The sequence below is a fragment of the Lepidochelys kempii genome, chromosome 8 (assembly GCF_965140285.1).
Source record: "Lepidochelys kempii isolate rLepKem1 chromosome 8, rLepKem1.hap1, whole genome shotgun sequence".
NCBI lineage: Eukaryota > Metazoa > Chordata > Testudines > Cheloniidae > Lepidochelys > Lepidochelys kempii.
The window spans coordinates 71612051-71625848 of record NC_136387.1 but is presented as its reverse complement, the minus strand read 5'-3'; the positions used below and the strand labels follow the sequence as shown (position 1 = coordinate 71625848).

At 39.5% G+C, this 13798-nt stretch overlaps 1 long non-coding RNA gene across 2 annotated transcripts in view; it reads left to right on the top strand.

The window, feature by feature from the left end:
- The window catches only part of LOC140916050 (uncharacterized), a 68779-nt gene extending 55314 nt beyond the window's left edge, over positions 1 to 13465 (top strand). The window contains exons 3-4 of one of the 2 annotated variants that reach the window (XR_012160391.2): positions 3248 to 3398; positions 10586 to 13465. This is a non-coding gene — a long non-coding RNA (uncharacterized LOC140916050). Of the gene's footprint in view, positions 1 to 3247; positions 3399 to 4463; positions 5228 to 10585 lie in introns of those variants that run through there. The other variant, XR_012160392.1, reaches the window with a different exon arrangement.
- Positions 13466 to 13798: the final 333 nt, after the last annotated feature.

The window sequence follows — 13798 nt, the reverse complement described above, 5'->3', positions numbered from 1 at the left end:
GGTTCTTTTAAAAAGCTGAAATATTTTGGAGGAGTTGGAAAAGGAAGAAGTTAATAAAGCTTTGTTATTTCTAAGGCTTGTGGGAAAGCTCTGCATTGAATTCATGAGTTGATAAAAATAATTTAACTTAATATCTATTTTGCATTGGATGGCAGTTTTATTAAGCAGAACCAACAACCAGCATTATTCAGGGTTGTAACTAGCTCATTAAAAATGATCTCATTTTCCCTAATTTTAATTTAACTCTTAGACTAAGCCTTGCTGGGATTGTTAAAATGGTTACGGTTAGGCTTTTAAAGAATTTAAATGATCTGGAAGCATAAGTCTTCAGAAAGTTAAGTACAATATTGCTGTATGTTTGCTGTTAAAATACTGCTAATGTCGGAGCTTCTGCAAGACATTTAGGTGAAGTTTCAGACAGTCCAATTTAGGAATTACAGCATCACCTTTAATTGCTTATTGTCTTTGATGTAACATTTCTGTGTCCTTGTTTCATAAAATGTAAATTATGATGAATCGTTGCTTTACTTCCCAGTCTGCATGATACCCCTTAAAAAAGTACATGGCAAAGCATCTTGGCAAGGGCACTGATGAAGAAATCTGACAAGAAGAAATATTTCTCAGACATCCAGTAACAGAGATGCAGACACCAGTCATGTTAAATTATCCTTGAATGAAAATATGATGCAAACTGTGGCATCTAAGCAGATGTTAGCAGGATGTTATAGATGCTAACCCTTACCTAATAGGCTTAATCTATGGGTTATTCTCAATGACCAAAGCAATGAAACTAGCATGAATTCTTTAAATGTATGGTATTTAACATTAAGGAAGTAAGGAGTGTATATTTACCAATGCATGCTGGGGATAGGTCTAGCTCTGCTGAGGTTTATTGCCCTTTGATGTATCTTGAACAGTCCTAAAGGCACCTTGGGTTGTGTTTCATATATTCCACTGAGATAGTAACAGCAATGTAGAATAATTCTTTGGCCCAAAATTTCAAAGTTTCCTCAATCTTCCCTTTAAATAAGTGCCTGTAATTTTTTTAATGCACAAACAGCACTAGTTGCTTAGCTACTTGATTTGCTCATGCTAATGCTGCTTACAGTTGCAGATTTGGGGGGTTGCAAATTTAGATGCTATTTTTGAATGCATGACTCATAGTAAAAGAAAGAAAGAACCCCACATGAACCATTTAATGTTGACAAACACATTCTTTGCAGGTTAATATGTAATAAATGAATGTTCTAAAGGCTTTGTTTACTATAGGATGTTACTGTATGTAGTTGTGAGCCACAAAAAAAACCTGTTTTTGTTATTTTTCATTGTTTAATATTCCCCAGAACTCCTCCAGAATAGTACAAAAAGTCAGATTCTCTTATGAGAGCATCCTGTTTATGAAATCTTTTCTCTTTGAAATTCTGATCCTTTTTTATTCAGTCACAATATTATTTATTCGGCTATCAGGATGTACAGCGCAGTGCTGAAAAGCATTAATTATGCTGTTATCCAAAGATAATTTGATTGTCTGTAAGTATATTTGACTATCCCAATGGTTTCAGCCATTATGATCCCACTTGAAGTTATGACTTGAAAAATCTTATGTTATTCATGTTATCCCTATACTGGTTTCACAATGTATGTATAAATACATGTTAAAAACATGCTGTGGTGTGCAGCTTTGTCCTGTGATTTCATCAGATTCCACAAGGTAGAATAGGTCAGTAATTTGATGGAACATCTATGATGATCCCCTAGGTTCTGTAGGAAGAAGTCCTGGTGGTGACTCAGAAGGTGACACTCCCTGTCTGAGTCAGTACTACTGGGCCAATGCATCAGCACTGCACTATCATGAGCTAGTCTGGTCGAAGTGCCGATCTTCAGATAAGACATAAAGCTGAGGTTCTGATCTAATGAGGTCACTAAAAATTCCATGTCACTTTTCACAAGTGTTAACCCCTTGGGTTCTCTTTACATTCTGACTAGGACAATTACATTCTAGCTGCTTGAATACTCCAGGCAATCTCAGTTGTATATGGCACTGTTTTCTTCACTCCCTAAAATGCTGCCTGGTGTTACTGCCCACTATTAAACAGCTACTCTCTTTCACCCAGATGTGCCTGCATTTCACTGGTAGATGATGTGATTCCTGTGCACAGTTTGGAAAGTGCTTTGGGATCCTTCAGGGTGAAAAGCATTACATAATACAACACATTGGGCTCGATTTATTCAGGACTTAACCCAGCATAGCCTCTGGTGAAGGGGTAGGGGGATAGTCTGCCAGAGGAAAAGGATGCGGAGGTGGAAAGTCTCATTTATACCCTGGAGGGCCAGTGGAATCCAAAAAGTGGGTGGCACTCGCTGGGAAAAGGGTCTAGTTAGATAGCCACAGAGCACCCTTATTCAGAGTTTCTCCTTAGTGACTCCCACTGATTAAACTTCTGAGGAAGCCTGGTGGAAATTAAAGCTGCCACATCTCTGGTAGGGATAGTGATGTGTGAGGGCAGAATTAATATCACTTATTCTGTGTGGAGGTGAATCACTCCAGGAGCACAAAGAGCTTAACTGGCTCCGGAAGGTGTAATTTACACCTCCCCCTACCATTGTGCTAGATTCATTGTTATTCATTATTTGATGCAGAGAAAATTAATGTTGAGTGAGTGGCTTATAAAATTGATATAAGGGCTCAGTTCTCATTTGGGGTAGCTAAAGCATGGGGAGAAAGTGGCTTTAAACCTCTTTTCTGATCCCCTGATCCTGAGCCAGCCAGAGGCTGAAACAACTCCCAGCACAACATAGAGAAGCTTCAGGGTGACAAGGATATTGATATGTAAAAGCATGACGGTTAGCAGAGAACAAAGGAGAGCTGGTCCTACTGTGGGTGATGTGGAGATGCTAATTTGGGGTGATAAAACCCAAAGATGGACAGGGAATACAATTATGTGGATATGCCTTGGTAAATTCTAAAAATGGAAGAGGAAAAAGCAGGAAGTGAAGCTGTCTAAAACATAGAATAGAATCCTGAATGATTTGGGATACAGGCAATAAATATTGCATGCACAATACTGGGAGCATCACTTGTGGGTGAGATAAGAAGCCAGGCATGTCAAATAAACCTGCGAATCAGATTTAGTGGGACATGATCCAGCCCACATGATTCCTAAGCTTGTGTGTCTTTGCAAAGCCAATCATTGCAAAGGTGGGAAGTCATTCTCTAAAACTGTATTATGTTTGTCATTCTCTCCAGATAAATTTTGGGCCAGATCTTTGGGTGCTAAAGCTCCACTGAGGCTAATAGAACTATGCAGCTTTATACAAGCTGAGGAGCTCACCTGTCCCACAGATATATGGGAAATCACCTGGGCCCACTGAAGAGAACTGAATTTTAGAGTCATAAGGTAACACAGCTTTAGTGAACTGGGCTTATTCTTAATACCGTTACAACATGTCTGTGTCACAGTTTTAAAGTTGATAAATTTTGCCCTTGAAAATGCTGGGTGAAGAAAGACCTGTATTACAGTTAACATACTCAAAGAGGTATAACGTCAGGCTCTTTGGCTGAGCTTCTCTTTGTATAACACTCCTGCACAAACCAACATCATTTGCCTCTATGAGAGAAAGGGCTTAGCTACAAAGAGAATAACAGATAGGCTGCACTGATGCATTCAGAAATAATTCTACTGACGGTTTCTCCTTCCTCTTCTGATGTATGGAGTCACTGGACTCTAAGATTATTTTCTCCTCTGTGTCACTTCAGCTAATTGTTTTTGTAGTTTTAAGACTATGAATCCCAGAACAGAATTATATTATATTGAAAATGTTGAAATTATCCCCTGTCATAACAACAAAGCAATTATTTTGTTTTCGGAGAGAAAATTAATATGAAATGAGGTCTTTCTGTTATGGGGGCAGATTAAGAATTGCAATTTTTTCTAATGCTCAAAAATATATATATCAAGCTTCTTTAAAGAAGCCACAATGAGCCATCCTGATGTCAGTTAATGATGGCATTTAAGGCTTTTAAACAGCTATGACCTTTTGTTGTCTGTCTGACTAACAAGTGTTAATATATTACACATGCTACGTAACACCCTTGTCCTTCCATGATAGTCACTTCAGTTTCCAAGACTGTCTCATCACAACATGTACTCAAAGTGCTTGATCTCATCCAGAGGGGAGTGGCTCCAGAAGATCCTTTTGAGCTTTTTGTCAGTTAAAACCCAGAGGGAAACTGAAGCCCAATTTCAGGAAAATATCCAGGCTCTAACTGGATCCCTCAGACTGCTTAAGGCGTTGCTTTTATGACTTTCAATAATTTCCTGAATCCTGTCAGAATTGTGTGTCCTTTTATATGGAAGTTATTGAAGTTCAGAAACTTCATTTTTCTGTTAACAATCTGAGAAATGTGTGATTGCTGGTTTCATTATAGTGACCTTGATTTTGTTTTTACTCTTTAATTTCAGACTGGACAGAATCAGATACATTTTCTTCAGCATTTGGGACAAAAATCTGCTGCACAATTTGTTTTTATTTCCAATATGCACTTTCACGATGAACTCAGTAGTGATAAACTCGTTTCAGCCAGTAGCTTCGTGCATTAAAGACCAAACTAAAAACTCATAGCAATCTCACAGTCTACATACATTCTAATGCCAAAAACTGAACAATTAGCACATAGTATTGGTGCTTTGTTCATTTAAAAATTAACATCCTCATTACTATGTAGTGACATTGTGGCATTTGAAGGAGCATGCCAGGCCCAGTAGCACACTAGACATTTGGGACCAGATTTATTAATGGGATTGAGTGGCCCAACCTGTGGGCTCTATCATCTCACTAGGAAATTTATGTGTCGATTACTCAGGAGTCAGCAAGTCACTGCACAACCACAGCCGCAGAAGTTATTTTGAATCCTTTTCAGCCTCTGTGTAGCCCTGGCTTTTGTACACTAGGCTGTGGGAAGATGTTCTATATCTGTACTATTCCCAGAACATGGTCAGTGTTCAGCAAATAGCTTACCCTATACACAGGGTAATTCACAGCTATTGTGGCTGCTAGCTGGCAAACCCCTCACTACCACCTAAGTGTACAAAAGTTACCATCCTGTCTGGCACAAGCAGACTCCATAGTGCTGGTGGGTGTGGGGGAAGGAGGGGTTAAATATCAAACTTGAAAATAAAGTGATAGTGGATTATGTCATTAATTGGAAGGTCCAGCCTAAGCATGTGCACCAAAGAGGCAAATCTCAGAGGGCAGGGCTGGTGGATAGAACATCACATGTGGACTCAAAAAAGCCTGGGTTCTATTCTCAGCTCTACTACCGTTTTCCTGGGTGACATTGGGAGAGTCAAGTCACTGCTCTGTGCCCCAGTTTCCCCATCTGTAAAACTGGGATAAGATACTGACCTCATTTGTAAGGCACTTTGAGTTCTAGTGATAAAAAGTGCTATGTGTGAGCTAGGTGTTATTATCAAATGCAGATCATTGGCACTGGCAGTTTACGTGCAATACTAGAAAACACTGCACACAGTAACAATGTAATCAGTCAGCTTTATTGGAACAAAAGTGGAAATGGCAAGATTAGGGCAAAGTCTACTATACCTCTCATGAGACAAGTAACACATACACAGTAGCATAGGAACACATCTCACTCCATACACATCACATAAAACAAACAATAGGAATATTTGCATGACAGTGTACAAGTCTTTTACTGAGCTTCCTCATGAACACACAGAAGAATGAGCTTCACAATAAACACATCCTCTAGCCAGTCAGTGTTAAAAATAACTATTATATAGTCTTCTGAGCCACACTATTGGTTAGAGTCACTCCAAATGCCTCTGGAAATCAATTAATAGAAATGCATATAGAAAAGTGATTGTCCACACCTGAAAGAGATTACTTATATATAATTAGTCTCTTTAAAATGAGACCCAGAAGCTCCCTGTAATCCTGCTATGGTGCATTTCCTACATGGAAGTTTGATTAGGATTACTAGGCCTCAGAACAGAGACACCTGCAGCCCACCAAGACATGGGATGGTACCTGTATTTCTTGATAAGCCTGTGATGTGGGCATGTAGCATACATGTTATCGACTGAAACTATATTGACACATCTGATAGTTGTTTATGATATTTGGTCCGGAATATTATATGCCAACTGTTAGCTGTGACCTGAGAAAGGCAGCAAGATGAGATGGAACAACTGCATTCCAGGTGTGCTGTGTTCTTTTCTCTTCACAGGTATCACCACCACCTACTCCAAATGCAGCACAAAAAAATGTCATAATGATAATATTTTTGTCATAATCTGCACATGGTGTATAAAACTGGTTCAGGCCACAGTGGCAGTTTAGCCTCTCATTATGAGTATTGATGCACAATCAATTTAATCTCTGTTTCTGAAAGACTAATGTATTCAGCTAAAAGGTAAGGCATTTTTTGAGTGCTGCTGTGAAGTATGTGGGCATATTTTCTTATGCTATCAAAAGGAACATATGGGACCTGGACTCTATCTTTTACGAGCATGGAATCTTGGAGAACATGTTCCCTGGAGACAATCAGTATGATGTTCTTGGCCACTAATGTTTGCTTCCAGACTTTAATAGTTAATGGATTTAGCAAGGATGGTGTGATCGGGGGAGTTGGAGGTTGCAGGGGCTCCTGCCTCATGGCTGCAGTTCAGGGAGCAATAGTCCCACCTAGTGGCTGCAGTTCAGGTGGTGGGAGGGTAGGGAAACCCTGGCCCTCCCACTCCACTGAGTTCCCATCTAGGCCCTATGAGTCTGGTTCAGCTGCTTACCTGTCTCTGAATGGGGTCAGCCACCAGTCAGCTTCCCTGGGCTACTTCCTACTATAAGCCGTATCCCATCCAGTCACGGCCCTTCTCTGAGAAAGGTCACCTTCTGGATTTTCAGTCCTTGTCCCAGTTGTTGGGTGCTGTGGCTCCCCTGCTCACTGGCTCAATGCAGGCTCATCTCCATTCCTCCCCAAGGAGCTCCCAGGGTACATCCTTTTCCCTGGTTTGCCCAGCCTAGACTGAGCTGCCTCGCTGGCTTTTAAACCCCACCTCCAACCCAAACGCACTCAGCAAGAGTGGAGGGGAGGGGCTCCTTGGTCCACAGCTGTTCCTTAACCCCCTCCTGTCCAGTGAGGGGTTTATACACCCTGTCACAGATGGTCAAGTGGTGAGAATGCTAAACAGCAATAGAGATTAAATACTCACTTTTAACCTCTGAGTCCATCCTGCAGCTATAAACTAGTACTTTTGCTTTAGTTCTGTTACATCAACTATAATTTAAGCAGTTAGTAGTGTCTGGATGAAAAGATATATTAGTTAGGATTACAAAAAATCTCACGCTTATCTCTAAGGGAGGTTTTGACATATAAAATGTTACACAATTCTGTAGTGAATGGTAAATCTGCTGTGAGTAAGCCAGCAGTTTGGAAGAATGCTGCTCTATAGTGTACTCTAAACACACAGATAGGGCTAAATTGTCAAAGGGTGGAGGTCCGTTTGTGTGTACCAAAAATATTAGTGCAATGGTACTCACATTAGAGAATGCAATTATCACTGTTGTGTGCGCAAATCAAGGAGCCGGGTATGTGCTTGATCACTTAAGCCATTACCTATGCAATTTGAACTCACAAAAGCAGTTGCATGTTTGCACAAAGCTATTTGCACATAGTCTCCCTCCATTTGAAAAATTGGTCCAAAATGTTTATTTAGGCAGTCTGTGCACTAAGTAATATATTATTATACATTTTTCAAAACGTTTAAAAAAATCAAGCAGAACAATAACACAGAAGTAAAACAAAACATGGTTATAATGTTTAATTTTTCTTTAAAACTATTTATGGTTGATTTAAAATAACAAAATGGAGATGAGGAAAATGTAGAAGGGATTAAAGTTGTCTCATTTAAGGAAGGCATACTAGAGCTTGTCTATGCTGCCCTACAGTTCAGACTATGGGAGTATGAACAGACATGTGCACCAAAGTGCTGGGTGTAACTCCCCTGCATGGACCCAGTGGGCTTGAACTAAAAGATTCCTAGTTTGCATTAATGTAGACCTCTTCAAACAAGACCACACTGATGAGAACTAGGAATCTTTTGGTTTGTGCCAGCAGCATCCACATGGGGGGAGTTACAGCACAGCACACTGGTGCACACTGCTATTCTCTGTCCCTGCCCTGTAGTCTGAATTGCAGTGCAATGTAGACAAGGGGTTAGTGTGATATACAGTAGTAGACTTTAGACAGTAAAAACTTGGGGCAGGGACCTTGTCTTCATACATGCCTGACAAACACCTAATACATAATTGGTACTATATAACAGTAATAATATAATATGAATTGATGAATAATTTATTAGTTAATCATAAATAACTAAGATATCAATCTGACTTTCCATGCTGTCCCTAATTGTACATACTTTTTAAACTCATTACTTCTCCAGACTTTTTCATTTCACTGACCACTCCAATATGTAGGGATCTGCTCATGGACTATCTCTACACTGGTTTCACCCAATCCCCCCACTGCTTGGTTCTCAAAATGTTCCATCCTACAGACCACCTAGTAGGATACTGTGGTCCACAGTTTAACAGCCACGATTCTTACTGACTAATAAAGTAGGTTAAAATACCATTAAAATTCTGACTTGAACTTTAAAATGCCATGAAATTCAGAGTTAAGGCTACTCCTTGCATCCTCAGTTCATACATTTCTACCTCCATACTTCCAGAAGAATAGTAAGTGAAATCACAGACAGGATCTTAACAACTGAAATATGCAGACACTTTGACATGATAAAATTAAAGAGCCAATACCTGCAGGACTGACTCAGACCAAACTCAAACTGGCTTCACTGGGAGTCTGACCACCATCAAGACTACAGGATGAGGCACTATCTGAGAAACCTTAGCTCTGAATTTCTCAAGTGGCTTTAAGTCAATCTCTTACATACTCTTGGGTCTGATGTTATAGCTGCTCCATGCAGAATTGTTACTGAGTTGTGTGTGGAATGGATGCAGCCCATTACAATTTATTTTGTAAGTTTATATCTAGGAACCACAACATTAAGGCTGAAAATTTCACAGATCTTTCAGGAATCCATTATCTAGTGCAGGGTTTCCCAAACTTGTTCCGCCGCTTGTGCAGGGAAAGCCCCTGGTGGGCCGGGCCGGTTTGTTTACCTGCCGCGTCCACAGGTTTCATCCAATCGCGGCTCCCACTGGCCACGGTTCGCCGCTGCAGGCCAATGGGGGCTGCGGGAAGTGGCATAGCCGGCCCGCCAGGGGCTTTCCCTGAACAAGCGGCGTCCCAAGTTTGGGAAACACTGATCTAGTGATATAGATCAGTACTTCAGTGTTCACTTCTACTGTACCTAAAGGGACCATATCAGGTTTTTTAGGCCCTGAATTGGATACAACTTTTGATTGTTATCAGCTGATGAAGACAAAGTAAAAAAAAAAAAAAAAAGATAAAATCATGACATTTTCAAATTTCAAGTAAGGTATTTATTAAAAATTGGATAGTTTACAAAAAACGAACATTTATACATAAAACAATAGTTGAGACTATTCTTTTGAATCTTTGATCACTGAGATTAGAGAAATTGATGTCTATGTGTCATATCAATATATGGGCAGCAGGGATCCTTAACCCCTGGATTGTTGGCATGATACATCACTAAGGTCTATTGTGGCAAATGTTTGCACTTTTAAGTTAACATTGAGTACTATATTTTCAAGGAAAATTGCATATGATAAATCCTTCTTATTAAATATTGAAAGACATTACTCTACATTATAGACTGGCAGTTATAAATGTTTTATTTTATAGGCAAGCTCTTCCACATTCTAACACCACCAAAAGGCTCCAAAACCTCAAAACCCCTTTGGTTCTCTTGCCTAGATTTTTTAAAAAGGCCAAATGTAAATAAAAGAGATTTGGAGGTGAAATGGTTTGGGGGCTGAGTAGCTGGCTAAGAAATAACCTCCATAAGAAATGAGACTTAAAAACTTATAATGGAATTGCTTACGGAGACCACAGCCAACCTAGGGGGAGCTGCTCTCATGATGAATGTCCATGCATGACGTAAACCTCAATTCTAATGGTGCTGGTTTAGTGACTTCTATCAGAGGTGGGTAGTGCATTCTTAACTGATTTCTAAGAGCACAATCTTTATCCTTCATTGACACCCATCCATTTCATGAGGTTATTGGCTTTCAACATATCTCGTTAGATGTTATAATGACACAGAATTTTGGCACTGATTGATGTGAATCGATGTTGCATTAGTTCATCAAGATTACAAATCATGTTGCAGTGAATAGCATTTCACTTTTGCTGCATCATGACATGAGGCTTATAATATTCACTCTGGGGCCTATAGAGTGCCTGGTATCCATCTCTTGGATAAATAATTTAAGACATTGTTGAGAAATCATATCTAATTATGAGGATCTGTGCTCAATAAGTGCCCTCTGATTTGAATTGTATTTGTATTTTGATGGGTATTGATTTTAGGAGTTGGAGAGATGAATAATACATTTCACCTTTCTCCACTGTTCCTAGCAATATGCTGAGAGAAGTAATGAAGGAACAGTTTTTCGATGGGAACAATGTCACTGGAGACCACAGCAAGAAAAAACCCATAGAAAAACCCATGGAGAAGTTACAGGAATTCCTAAATCAGATGCAGTGTGGTCTGGTCAATACAGCATTTGTCTGAAAGTCAGGAGATGTGAGTTCTATCTCTTGCTCTGCAGCTGACTTGCTGTGTCAACCCTAGTAAGTCATTTAACCTCTGAGTGCCTCTGTTACAATGGGGATTAAAATGCCGACCTTTGGAAAGGACTTTGAGATCTCTGGATGAAAAGAGGTGTATATATAAATGTTAGTTAATATTATTAATATTCTGCACATATCTTTTCATGAAGTTTCCAAGCAATGATCAGTGAGATTGTGGCATGAAGTGAGATTTGCCGTTCTGTGGAATAGATACAGGGAGTGTGGTCTCCAACCCCACAAATGTCCCAAGATCCATGGTGAAATCACATAGTTCAGGGCATAAACACTGGGCTGGGGCATTCACACAGAGGACTAAACCTCTCTGCTACTTCCTGAATCCTCCCATCCTCCCTGGCAGGGTGAGTCCTCTATTTCTATTTGCTATTCATGGTGTGTGAGTGTCTCCTAAATCACATGATTTTGCTTCTGCTGCCTGAATGGATGACAAACTTTTTAAGCCAGGGAATAATGATTAATGCAGAGTGAATAGTGATGCATACTCTCGACTGAGCAGGTATCCCCTTGTTCATTTATGAATGCTGGTATCCATACAAAGAACAGCCACTCCACTAACATGCATGTGAATATTTGTGAATAAGGAAGAACAAAAGAGCAAAACCACAGTGGAAATGAACAACAGTTTGGAATTCAAATAGATATTATGAATGCTGTTTTTCACCATCCAACCAGCCGCAACAAATACAAAGCACATGAGATAGTGATCATTAAAGAAAGGCATAAAAAGCTTTATTTTTTACCCAATGTGCCATCTCTGATTAGAAAGGATATCAGTAGGCTCCATTGTGCAATACAATAAATCATGGCATCAAAGTAAGCCTCAAAATGCCCTCTCAATTGCAGGCAAGCTGTACCAGTCACAAGGAGAGAGACAATGAAAATACAATAAATTGAAATAGTAATTTTTCAGCACTGTGTAAATACTATAGACATTTTTAATTCAAAGATAAGCAGGATCAGCAGTGAAAGCTGTAGATTTGCTGAATATCAATGGGGAAACTGTAAAATGTATTCTCCCTAAACGAAGCTGAAAGACCAAATGAGCAAAACTGAGAGATTTCTTTTAATATATCTCAAAGAGTCAGCGGGCTTAATTTTTTGTTCTTTTATCATATCTGTCTCACTGTAACTGAAATATCTGGTTTAGTAGGTGCTGTACCGTGCATATAAAAGTCACGTTATGGTCTTGTAAAATAGAAATGATATTTAAGCAATTCTAATTATTATTTGAATATGCATCCTTAAAAAAAAAATCCCAGAGTGCATGGTTGGGAGTCAAGACCTTAAGCCCTGCAATGGAAGGATCCATTTCATGTTGAAGAAGAGAGGATTCAGCATGCATTCCAGTCTTCAGTCTCTCACAGGGGAAGATTTAAAAAATGGATGGTGGGTTTCTTTGTGGTGTGTTTCCTTTTTTGGTTTCATAGTAGCAGCATCCGATGAAGTGAGCTGTAGCTCACGAAAGCTTATGCTCAAATAAATTTGTTAGTCTCTAAGGTGTCACAAGTACTCCTTTTCTTTTTAGGTAGTATTTTACATTTTTTAAAGAAGTATTACCTGTATTTTTAAGGGCCACATTCATATTTTAAAAATCATGAATGTTATGTAATTCATCTGCCTATCCAGTCAGATGTCACTGTTAACAAATTCAGAGAAATTGAGGATGGCTAACATGTTGATGCGGTGTTTTAGAACACATAGCTGCATGCATAAGAATGGACCTGTTTGAACATCTCTTTTTTTTTCTCATTAAACATTCATCTGAGGAATTTTTCTGGGAGCCTTATTCAGTAAAGTAGAACCAGTCACTTTTTCGTTCCCAAAGTAGCAATAAAATGGAAGCGCAGAGGGGAAAACACATCAGAGAGACTCATTCTTTCTTCCTTCAGCCAGATGTAACAATTTACCTGCTGTGTCATCTTTTTACAATGGACAACAGGAGAAATATTAATTATGCAGAATGTATTTTACAAAGGAATAAACATGTGTGATGTGCTCACTTGACACAAAACATTATTTTCTTTTCAAACAAAATAAAATGTGAATTTAGTGAGTTTTGTTTTTAAGAAGGTGCCAGATATCTCACGGGTATCCTATATAGCAGTGGTTCTCAACCAGGGATCCAGGGACCCTTGGAACGCTGCGAGTAGGTTTCAGGAGTCTGCCAAGCAGGGCCAGCATTAGACTTGTTGGGGCCTAGGGCAGAAAGCTGATACCCCACTGCTTGGGTCTGAAGCCCAGGGCCCTGAGCCCCACCACTAGGGCTGAAACTGAAGTCTGAGTAATGGAGCTTTGTGGAGGGGCCTGTGGCATGGCGCCCCAGGAAATTGCCCTGCTTGCTACCTTCTAATGCTGGTCCTGGCTTTTATATGCAGAAAACCAGTTGTTGTGGCACAGGTAGACTGTGGAGTTTTTATAGCATGTTGGGGGGCCTCAGAAAGAACAAGGTTGAGAATCCCTGCTATATAGCAAGGTCTTGCTCCCATTCAAGTTAATAAGAGGACCATATACGTTACCAGAATAACTATACTGAATGTTGAAATGCTACATGACTCCCAGATATTTTCAATTAGCTTTGGCCAGCCTGATCCTCTGCACCTCCTGTCTTATAAATTTTATGTGATTTGCTTCAATAAATATATATATTTTGCCTTTTGAATCTCTGAGTCTCTGAGCCCATTTGTGAGTTGCACGTCTTTTAGAATCTTAATGGAGAAGTAGCAACATGCAACTGAAAAATAAATGCTTTTAATGACTAGGGAAAGTATATATTTCACCAAGAAAAGTATGTTTTAAAGTAAAACACAAGCTCCTGAAGCATCAAAATGCTCCACATTTTCTGCAGTGCATGCTATAGCTATTGACATACTGTTGGTTTTCTGTGTCCCAAGTTGCATGAATTATTACTGTCATTCAACATTTTATATTCCTAGTTCCATAGCCTACAGCAACACTTACTGTTAGCTGTTGCAGACTATA